Raw genomic sequence first — 12,143 nt, forward strand, 5'->3', positions numbered from 1 at the left:
TGAAATACAGGGGTAGAGGAAGCAGCAGAAAGGCCCTGGGAGCTCGCTGCTGCCCCTAGCAGGCCATTCCTGCCTGGCACCACAGGAATCCATTAGGTGGGTGATCAGAGTCAGAGGGTATAATATAACTGACTCCACAGGGAGAAGGAAATCTCTGGCTGAATTTTGTAACAATTTGAACAGGGCAAGAAGCCTCCTAGCCAGAACTCAGGGGAAGGCGTAAAATCTGGTGTGCAGACTCCACAGGCAGGGGAAGGACCAAGCCCTTTTCTCTCTCAGCTGGGAGGTGGGTAACCCAGGGCAAGTTTTCAGTCTTGTCACGCCCTCCATCTGGAAACAGACTCAGAGCTGTTGGGGAGAGCATGGTTGGAATGAGAACAGCCCTTCGTTTTGCATGGGAGCTGGGTGACGTCTGTGACAGCTACCTTTCGCCCACTTCCAAGACAACCTGCATGACTCAGCAGACGCAGCCATAATCCTATTAGGTACATAGCTCCAGTGACTGGGAATTTCAACCCCATTCCCCACAGCAGCTGTAGCAAGACCTGCCCAAGGAAAGTCTGAGCTCAAACACGTCTAGTCCCACCCCCACCTGATGGTCCTTCCCTATCCACCCTGGTAGACAAAGGGCATATAATCTTGGGAGTTCTAGGGCCATGCCTGCTGCTGGTGCCTCTCTATACTACTGTAGCTAATGCTTTCTGGAAATTGCCTCCTGGAAGGAGGCCAACCAGCACAAAAATAGAGCATTAGAACACCAAAGAACCTTCACGAAGTCCACTGCACCCCCCTGCCACCTCCACTGGAACAGGCACTGGTATCCATGGCTGAGAGACCCATACACAGTTCACATCACAGGACTCTGTGCAGACAATCCCCAGTGCCAGCCTGGAGCCAGGTAGACTCGCTGGGTGGCTAGACCCAGAAAAGAGACAACAATCACTGCAGTTTGACTTACAGGAAACCACATCCATAGGAAAATGGGAGGGGTACTACATCAAGCAAACACCCCATGGGACAAAAGAATCTGAACAACAGCCTTCAGCCCTAGACTTTCTCTCTGACAGAGCCTACCCAAATGAGAAGGAACCAGAAAAACAACCCTGGTAATATGACAAAACAAGGCTCTTCAACACCACCCTCAAAAAACACACTAGTTTACCAGCAATGCATCCGAACCAAGAAGAAATCCCTGATTTACCTGAAAAATAATTCAGGAGGTTAGTTATTAAGCTAATCAGGGAGGGACCAGAGAAAGGCCAAGCCCAATGCAAGGAAATCCAAAAAATGATACAAGAAGTGAAGGGAGAAATATTCAAGGAAATAGATAGCTTAAAGAAAAAACAGTCAAAAATTCAGGAAACTGTGGACACACTTTTAGAAATGTGAAATGCTCTGGAAAGTCTCAGTAATAGAACTGAAAAAGTAGAAGAAAGAAATTCAGAGCTTGAAGACAATGTCTTTGAATTAACCCAATCCAACGAAGACAAAGAAAAAGAATAAGAAAATATGGACAAAGTCCCCAAGAAGTCTGGGATTGTGTTAAATGATCAAACTTAAGAATAATTGCAGCACTTTGGGAGGTTGAGGCGGGTGGATCACGAGGTCAGGAGATTGAGACCGTCCTGGCTAACACGGTGAAACCCCATCTCTACTAAAAAAATTAGCCGAGCATGGTGGTGGGCACCTGTAGTCCCAGCTGCTTGGGAGGCTGAGGCAGAAGAATGGCATGAACCTGGAAGGCAGAGCTTGCAGTGAGCTGAGATCGAGCCACTGCACACCAGCCTGGGCAACAGAGCGAGACTCTGTCTCAAAAAAAAAAAAAAAAAAGAAAAAAGAAAGAATAATTGGTGTTCCTAGGAAGAAGAGAATTCTGAAAGCTTGGAAAACATATTCAGGGGAACAATTGAGGAAAATTTCCACGGCCTTGCTAGAGACCTAGACGTCCAACTACAAGAAGCACAAAGAACACCTGGGAAATTCATCACAAAAAGATCGTCATCTAGGCACATTGTCATCAGGTTATCCAAAGTCAAGATGAAGGAAAGAATCTTAAGAGCTGTGAGACAGAAGCACCAGGTAACATATAAAATAAAACCTATCAGATTAACAGCAGATTTCTCAGCTGAAACCCTACAGGCTAGAAGGGATTGGAGCCCCATCTTTAGCCTCCATAAACAAAACAATTATCAGCCAAGAATTTTGTATCCAGTGAAACTTAGCATCATATATGAAGGAAAGATACAGTCATTTTTAGACAAACAAATGCTGAGAATTTGCCATTACCAAGTACTACTACAAGAACTGCTAAAAGGAGCTCTAAATCTTGAAACAAATACTGGAAACACATCAAAACAAAACCTCTTTAAAGTATAAATCACACAGGACCTATAAAATTAAAATACATGTTCAAAAGCAAAAACAAAAAATAAACAAAAAAGACACAGGCAATAAAAAGTATGATGAATGCAACGATACCTCACACTTCAATACTAACATTGAATGTAAATGGCTAAAATGCTCCATTTAAAAGAAATAGAACTGCAGAATGGATAAGAACTCACCAACCATCTGCTGCCTTCAGGAGACTCACCTAACACAAAAAGACTCACATAAACTTAAGATAAAGGGATGGAAAAGGGCATTTCATGCAAATAGACACTAAAAGCAAGCAGGAGTAGCTATTCTTATATCAGACAAAACAAATTTTAAAGCAACAGCAGTTAAAAGAGACAAAAAGGCACATTATATAATGGTAAAAGGCATTGTCCAAAGGGAAAATATCACAATCCTAAACATATGTACACCTAACACTGGAGCTCCCAAATTTATAAAACAATTACTGATAGACCTAAGAAATGAGTTAGACAGCAACACAGTAATAGTGGGGGACTTCAATACTCCACTGACAGCACAAGACAGGTCATCAAGATAGAAAGTCCAAAAAGAAACAATGGATTTAAACTATACCTTGGAACAAATGGCCTTAACAGATAAATACAGAACATTTCATCCAATAACCACAGAATATACATTCTGTTCAACAGCGCATGGAACTTTCTTCAAGGTTCCAAGATAAATCATATGATAGGCCATAAAACGAGCCTCAATAAATTTAAGAAAATTGAAATTATATCAAGCACTCTCTCAGACCATAGTGGAATAAAACTGGAAATCAACTCCAAAAGAAACCTTCAAAAGCATGCAAAAACATGGAAATTAAATAACTTGCTCTTGAATGAGTAATGGGTCAAAAACAAAATCAAGATGGAAATTTAATAATTATTCAAATTGAATGACAATAATGACACAACCTATGAAGACCTCTGGCATACAGCAAAGGTGGTGCTAAGAGGAAATTTCATAGCCTTACGCACCTATATCAAAAATTTGAAAGTGCACAAACTGACATCCTAAGGTCACATCTCAAGGAACTAGATAAACGAGAAAAAACCAAACCCAAACCCAACAGAAGAAAGGAAATTACCGAGCTCAGAGCAGAACTAAATGAAGTAGAAACAAACAAACAAACAGAAAATAATACAAAAGAGAAACGAAACAAAAAGCTGGTTATTTGAAAAGATAAATAAAATTGATAGACCATTAGCAAGATTAACCAAGAAAAGAAGAGAGAAAATCCAAATAATCTCACTAAGAAACAAAACAGGAAATATTACAACTGACACCACTGAAATACAAAAGATCATTCACAGTTACCATGAACACCTTTATGCACATATACTAGAAAACCTAGAAGAGATGAATAAATTCCCGGAAAAATGCAACCCTCCTAGCTTATGTCCAGAAGATTAGATATCCTGAACAGACCAATAACAAGCAGCGAGATTGAAATGGTAGTTAAAAATTACTAACATAAAAAAGTTTAAGACCACAGACGGATTCATAGCAGAATTCTACCAGACATTCAAAGAAGAATTGGTACCAGTCTTTTTGACACTATTCCACATGATAAAGAAAGAAGGAACCCTCTCCAATTCATTTTATGAAGCCAGCATCACCCTAATATCAAAATGAGGAAAAAAGATAACAAAAAAATAAAACTACAGACCGATATCCTTGATGAACATTGATGCTAAAGTCCTTAACAAAATACTACATGAAAAATCCAACAACATGTCAAAAAGATAATCCACCATGATCAAGTGGGTTTCATACCAGGGATGCAGGGATCCAGGAATGGTTTAACATAAGCAAGTCAATAAATGTGACACACCACATAAACAGAATTAAAAACAAAAACCACACAATCAATCTCAATAGATGCAGAAAAACCATTCAAAAAAAATCCAGCATCCCTTCACAATTAAAACTCCCAGCAAAATCGGCATTCAAAGGACATACCTTAATGTCATAAAAGCCATCTATGACAAACTCACAGCCAACATAATACTGAATGGGGAAAAGTTGAAAGCCTTCTTTCTGACAACCGGAACAAGACATGGATGCCCACTATCACCACTCCTCTTCACCATAGTACTAGAAGTCCTAGCCAGAACAACCAGACAAGAGAAATAAGTAAAAAGCATCCAAATCAGTAAGGAGGAAGTCAAACTGTCACTGTTTGCTGACGATATGATTGTTTACCTTGAAAACCCTAAGCACCCCTCTAGAAAGCTCCTAGAACTGATAAAAGAATTCAGCAAAGTTTCCATATACGAGATTAATGTACACAAATCAGTAGCTCTTCTATACACCAACAGTTACCAAGTGGAGAATCAAATCAAGAACTCAATCCCTTTTACAATAGTTGCAAAATAAATAAATAACTAAAATACTTAGGAACATACCTAACAAAGGAGTTGAAAGACCTCTACAAGGAAAACTACAAAACACTGCTGAAAGAATTTGTAGATGACACAAACAAATGGAAACACATCCCATGCTCATGGATGAGTTAGAAGCAATATTGTGAAAATGACCATATTGCCAGAAGCAATCTACAAATTCAACACAATCTCCAACAAAATACTTCCATCATTCTTCACAGAATTAGAGAAAACAATTCTGAAATTCATATGGAACCAAAAAAGAGCCCACATAGCCAAAGCAAGACTAAGCCAAAAGATCATATCTGGAGGGATCACACTACTTGATTTCAAACTATACTATAAGGCCATAGTCACCAAAACAACATGGTACTGGTATAGACCAATGGAACAGAATAGAGAACCTAGAAATAAAATCAAATACCTACAGCCAACTGACCTTTGACAAAGCAAACAAAAACATGAAGTGGGGAAAGGACACCGTTTTGAACAAATGGTGCTGGGACAATTGGCTAGCCACATGTAGGAGAATGAAACTGGATCCTCATCTATCACCTTATACAAAAATCAATTCAAGATGGATTAAGGACTTAAACCTAAGACTTGAAACTATGAAAATTCTAGAAGATAACATTGGAAAAACTCTTCTACACATTGGCTTAGGCAAGGATTTCATGACCAAGAACCTAAAAGCAAATGCAATAAAAACGAAGATAAATAGCTGGTACTTAATTAAACTAAAGAGCTTTTGCATGGCAAATGGAACAGTCAGCAGAGTAAGCAGACAACCCACAAAGTGGGAGAAAATCTTCACAATCTATGTATCTGACAATGGACTAATATCCAGAATCTACAGAGAACTCAAACAAATCAGTAAGAAAAAAATAAACAATCCCATCAAAAAGTGGGCTAAGGGCATGAAAAGGCAATTCTCAAAAGAAGATGTACAAATAACCGACAAACATATGAAACATATGCTCAACATCACTAATGATCAGGGAAATGCAAATCAAAACCACAATGTGATACCACCTTGTTTCTGCAAGAATGGCCAGAATCAAAAAATCAAAATAGTGTACTGCAGATGCTGGTGTGGATGCAGTGAATAGGGAACACTTCTACATTGCTCTTGGGAATGTAAATTAGTACAGACACTATGGAAAACAGTGTGGAAATATGGAAAGCAATGTTTCCATTTGATCAGTAATTCCACTACTGGGTGTCTACCCAGAAAAAAAGAAGTCATTATTCGAAAAAGATACTTGCACACGCATGTTCATAGTGGCACAATTCACAATAGCAAAATCATGGAACCAACCCAAATGTCCATCAATCAACGAGTGGATAATGAAAATGTGATATATATATCACATCATATATTATATGTATTATATCACATCATATATATATACACATATATATGATATATACACATACATATGATATATATACACATATATAACATATATACACATATATATGATATATATATATATACACATATATATGATATATATGATGGAATGAATTAACAGCATTTGCAGTGACCTGGATGAGTTTGGAGACTGTTATTCTAAGTGAAGTAACTCAGGAATTGAAAACCAAGCATTGTATGTTCTCATTGATATGTGGGAGCTAAGCTATGAGGATGCAAATGAATAAGAATAATATAGTGGACTTTGGGGACTCAGGGGGAACAGTGGGAGGGGCAAGGGGTAAAAGACTACAAATATGATACAGTGTGTACTGCTTGGGTGATGGGTGCACCAAAATCTCACAAATCACTAAAGAATTTACTCACGTAACCAAATGCCACCTGTACCACAATAACTTATGGAAAAAATAAATTAGTTTAAAAATATGAATGAGAATATTCATAATATGTAGCCAGCTGAAGTCTCAAATCAAATAACCTGGTATGTCTTAATGTTTGAGAATCTCATTCCATTTCTTCTTAACCTCCTGAGAGCAAAGAAAATTCTATAAATCTTATCAGAGTATATCAGGAGTTTTGACTGCTGTTTCAGATTATGGCGACTGCCCTAGTGGCTTTTAATTACTCATCCTGTGTCCACCATTTAGAAAGTTTATTTTTGCTCTTGAGAGATTTTTAGAAATAAGCAAGAGAAAAGAGCTGAATCCTTCACAGACACGTATACCAAGATGATACCAAGATAAGGCTTGTCACAAAAATTTTTAAGCTTGGCATGCAGATCAAACAAAATATTAAATTAGACACACAGAATTAAAAGTGAATTTGACAGAAAAAACATGCCTCAAAGACATAACATAATTTCTGTTGAAACCAGGGTTCTCAAATGAGGACACTTGACTTTATACAAGAATGGACTTGCCAGAAAAGGCAAGAAGTCCTTTATCACCCCAGGAGGGATGTAAGATTCTTTATTAAGGCAGCCTTATCCAAATTAGATTCTGGATAAAGGAAGAGCTTCAACCAAGAAATGGAAGGCTCAGCCTGACATAAGATTCACGAGGGCAGAAAGGCAAGCTCTGGAAACAGAGTTCAAAGGGCTCCAGTGAGTACTGTACACTGGTTCCAAGAATTGTCAATTCCTTCTGAAAGTGACTTTACATAAGATCCCACGTCTGACACCATTTTGTTACCCTAAATAACAAACATAGAGAGGATGTCTGAAAGAAATGATATTTATTCAGAAATAGGGAATTGCAATGGGGATACTTATGCCATAGTATACTTTGTGTGTAGTCAGGAAGGTAAAAGACAAAGGTTTTTAAAGGGGAGAATTATATACTTGTTTTGAGAGAATTGTCTTTAGTGACACCAGCCCAGTTTTGGACAGGCAGTTGCTGGGCAGATGTCTTCAGAGAAGGATTGTTTGTATAAGGTTGTGTTGACCTTTGTGCAAGACTGTGGTTTTTGTGCTGAATCCTCTGTGACAGTTTTTGTTATGAGGCATTTAAGCATGAAAACCCTCCCTCTTGGCCTTTTCTTGCTTTTATGGGTCAGTTTTGTAGTACTGATAGAATACACATCTCAAGCTTAATATTGCAAAGAAAGGAAGTCTTGATTTAATGAACCACAGTAACTCTGTTTATCTTTCCTATTGTGTAAATAGTATCATTGTATACCCAGTTGAAAATTAACATAAAAATTATAAGCATTATTCTTTTCCTTTCTTCATTAAGTGGAGAACCAACATGCCTTTGTGAGACATTAAAAAATTGAGGATTGATAATCCATCTAGCTCGAAATGAGAGTAGTATCAATATTCTATTTTCATAAACTCTCAAGGAAAGTCCTATTTTTAGAATAGCATGTTGCATTAGTTTCCTATTGCAACTATAACAAATTATCACAAATCTGGGGGCTTAAAACAACACAATTTTAGTATCTTACAGGTTTGAGGTCAGAAGGTGATAATGGGTCTTAGTCGTCTAAAATCAAGGTAATCACAGTGCTGCATTCTTTCTGGAGGCTCCAGGAGATAATCTGTTTTCTCACCTTTTCCAACTTCTAGAGGCTGCTTGCATTCCTGGATTTATGGCTCTTTTCTCCTCTATCAAAGCCAGAAGTGTAGCATCTTCAAATCACTGATTCTGCTTTTCTTGTCACATTATCTTCTCCCTTTTATAAGAACCTTTGTAATTACATTGGTCCCACCCAAATAATACAGTATACTCTCTCCATCTCTAGATCCTTAATTTAGTTACATCTGCAAAGTTCCTTTTGTCATGCTAGGTCACATCTTTACAGGCTCTGGGGATTAAAACATGGACATCATGGATATCTTTGGGGACCATCATTCCACCTACCACACATACCTGAACTGAAACCTAACCAAAGGAAAAAAAATTCACCAAAAAAATTAGTATTGGGTAAAAGGAAAAATAAAAAAACCAGAATATGCACATTTTGGTGAATTCTCTATTAAAATCAAGGAGACTAAGAAATGTTTGTTTTTACATATTAATAGTTATTATCAATTTTACTGTTTTAATTTTAATACTCAGGTTTAGACGTTTTCAATAATAATCTATAATGTAAGTACTTCTATGTGAAGGTACAACAATCTGTATTGAAATAAAACTATGTCAATTAGGCTCCCAATTTTACAAAACTCTACAGGAAAAACTTTAACACACCCAAGGCAAAGTATCCAAGGTAAAATACATCTGTTCCCATATATCCAAAAAGAGAGTACAACTACCATATTTTATAGATAAGCATTTGACTTTTGGCAACACATGGGTTTGAGAAAACCAACTTTATTCCTGGTGAAATATATTACATCACTCCTAAAACTTATGAGTTATATTGGGTACTAGAAATATCCCTATGTGGTGTACACAGTTAACTGGTTTTGCAGGGAATCATTTATATTTTTGAAGCTTTCAAAATAAATTGGCCTCCTTTCAGGTCTTCATATTTAAGCCCCTTTTTGTTCCTAGAAGGAGCAGCGATGCTCCTATTAAGGTGCAGATTGACTGAAACAATTCAAAGGTTCCTAAGAATTAAGTGGCCATTGACTCAGAAGCAGCCTGCCGTGGAAACCAGATGGGAACCAGCTAGGAATTATTCTGGATTTTACATTCCCTCCTCACCTCCCCAATAAAGTATCTATCAATATTACACCTCCAAGACAGACTGAGAGTTTGAGTTCATCTACTTTTCTCTATTTCCGCTTTCACTTTTCTTGTGAAAGTTGTCATTCCTGTTGCAGACTAATGCAATAGCCTCTTACTGGTCACCTTTCTTCCATTTTTGCTTTTTAAATATCCGTACTTTACATAGAGCCTAGATGATCTTTTAAAAAAGCAAATCAAATGAAAAACTGTAAGTTTCCTAGAAGATATTAAAATAGAAAATCTAGATAACCTTGGGTATGGCAATGACTTTTTAGATACAGTACCAAAGACACAATTCATGGAACAAATTATTAATATGATAGATTTTGTTAAAATTACAAACTTCTCTGTGAAGATACCATTAACCAAATGAGAAAAGAAGCCACAGACTGGGAGAAAATATTTGTAAAAGGCATATTTGATAAGAGAGGGTGATCAAAATATACACAGAACCCCTCAAACTCAATAATAAAAAAAATCCAATTAAAAATGAACAAAAGACCTGCATTAAATCACTACTCAACCTGAACTAAAACTAAAACACCTCATCAAAGAAGACATAAAAATGGGAAAGCAGCATGTGAAAAGATGCCCAACATCGTATATCATTAGGGAACTGCAAATTAGAACAATTGAGATACCACTACATACCTGTTAGGAAGGCCAGAATTCTGAACACTGACACCAAATGCTGGCAAGACGTGGCTTGCTATGGACTGAATGTTTGTGTTCCTTCTCAAATTCTTATGTTGTAATCCTAATCTCTGGACTGATTGTATTGGGAAATGGGGACTTTGGGAGATAATTAGCTGATGAGCATGGCATCCTGATGATGGGATTAATGACCTTAAAAGAAGAAACAGAAGGGAGCTTGCTTTCTCTTTCTCTCTTCACCATGTAAGGATATAAAAAGAAGACAGCTGTCTGTAAACAAAGAAGAGGGTTTGCAACGAGAACCTGACCACGCTGTCACATCGATTTCAGACTTCCAGCTTCCAGAACGGTAAGAAATAAATGACTGTTGTTCAAGTCACCCGGTCTATGGTATTCTATTATAGCAGCCCACACTGACTAAGACAGGAAATAACAAAAACCCTCATTTATTGCTGGTGGGAATGTAAAATAGTTCAGCTACTTTGGAAGGCAGTTTGGCAGTTTCATACAAAACTAAACATAATCTTACCATATGAACCATATGATCAAGCAAGCATGCTCCTTGATAGTTACCCAAAGGAGTTGAAAACTTAGGTTCACATAAAAACCTCTATATGGATATTCATAGCAGCTTTATCCATAATGGCCAAAACTTGGAAGCAATACAGACATCTCTCAGTAGGTGAATGGATAAATAAACCGTGGTACACGCAGACAATGTAATATTATTTGGCACAAAAATTAGTTATCATGCTATGAAAAGACAGAGGAAACTTAAATACATTACTCAGTGAAAGAAGCCAATTTGAAAAGGCTACATAGTATATGATTCCGGCTGTACAATATTGTGAGAAAGATAAAACTGTGGAGACAGTAAAAAGATCAGTGGTTGTCAAGAGTTAGGAAAGAAGGAGGTATGAATTGGTAGGTACAGAAAATTTTTAGGTCAGTGAAACTACTCTGTATGGCAATATAATGATGGATATGTCATTATACATATGCCAAAATCCATTGAATAAACATCAAGAGTGAACGCTGATGTAAACTATGGACTGTAAGTGATAAATGATGTGTCAATGTAGATTTACCCATTGGAAAAATTGTAGCCTTCTGTTGAGGGATACTGATAGTAGGAGAAGTTGTCTCTGTGTGGAACAGGGGGTGTTTGGGAATTCTGTAGTTTTCACTCAATTGTTTTGTGAATGTAAAACTGCTCTAAAAACAGTCCATTCTCTTTAAAAGCAGAAAATTTTGAAAATTATAAAATATACATAAAATGATAAAGATCAAAGAGTAAAATAAGAAAATTAAAATTATAAGGTCTAATGCTGAGCCAGCACTTACATTAAGCTGAGAGCAGAGCCTGCGAGTATTTTGTGCCCTAGGCAGCTCACTTGCTTCACCCTAGTCTGGCCCTAAAGTGAAAACCTAATCTTCAATAGCAATCTCCAGTGCCACAGAAAATTGGAAAGAGATTGATGTGGTATGGACTATCTAAGTTCTCAAAGTCTTCGAAAAATTTGGTAGTTATGATAATGACAATGACTAGAAGCCTCAGAAGGTATTCCTCCCAAAGAATAGATAAGAACCTCAGAGATTAATTGAGGAAAAATATTGATTAGTTATACTACTAATCCAAAAAATCTCCTGGGAATACTGTGATCTTGAGGCTAAAGATGAAGATTTTATGTCAAGAGTCATGTTCTTTCTGGACCTTATTATAGTTTATTCATGACATTGAGCCCTTGCCTATGGCCAGTCCCTGGTGTTGGAATCTCTCAGAACCCAACCTGGCTTCTAAGATTTCCAGACTTGGAAATTATTATTATTATTTATTATTATTTAAAAACAGAATCACCACTGCAGGTATTTTAATTTCCCAGTCAGAGCCAGGCTGAAAAAATAAATAATTTTCTCCTACATCCATTTTAGTTCTAGGATCTATCTTTACCTTTAGAGTGACACACTGATGGTTAATCTTTAAAAGTATCTCTAAAAAGGGGCACACTATAGAGAATTCTACTTTTTGAAAGTAATGTACCATCATCATTACCAGTATTCAAAGAAGACAAAGCACTATAAAATGTTGGCAAT

The 12,143-nt window shown here is 37.1% G+C and overlaps 1 long non-coding RNA gene across 2 annotated transcripts in view; it reads left to right on the forward strand.

The window, feature by feature from the left end:
- Positions 1–12,143, forward strand: part of LOC129471585 (uncharacterized) — a 264,013-nt gene that overhangs the window by 144,770 nt on the left and 107,100 nt on the right. Inside the window, exon 4 of one of the 2 annotated variants that reach the window (XR_010118625.1) lies at positions 10,298–10,398. The exons of the other annotated variant lie outside the window; for it this stretch is intronic. This is a non-coding gene — a long non-coding RNA (uncharacterized lncRNA). The remainder of the gene's footprint in view (positions 1–10,297; positions 10,399–12,143) is intronic. 2 annotated transcript variants of the gene reach the window in all.

Source organism: Symphalangus syndactylus, chromosome 21 (genome assembly GCF_028878055.3).
Source record: "Symphalangus syndactylus isolate Jambi chromosome 21, NHGRI_mSymSyn1-v2.1_pri, whole genome shotgun sequence".
NCBI classification, from domain to species: domain Eukaryota; kingdom Metazoa; phylum Chordata; class Mammalia; order Primates; family Hylobatidae; genus Symphalangus; species Symphalangus syndactylus.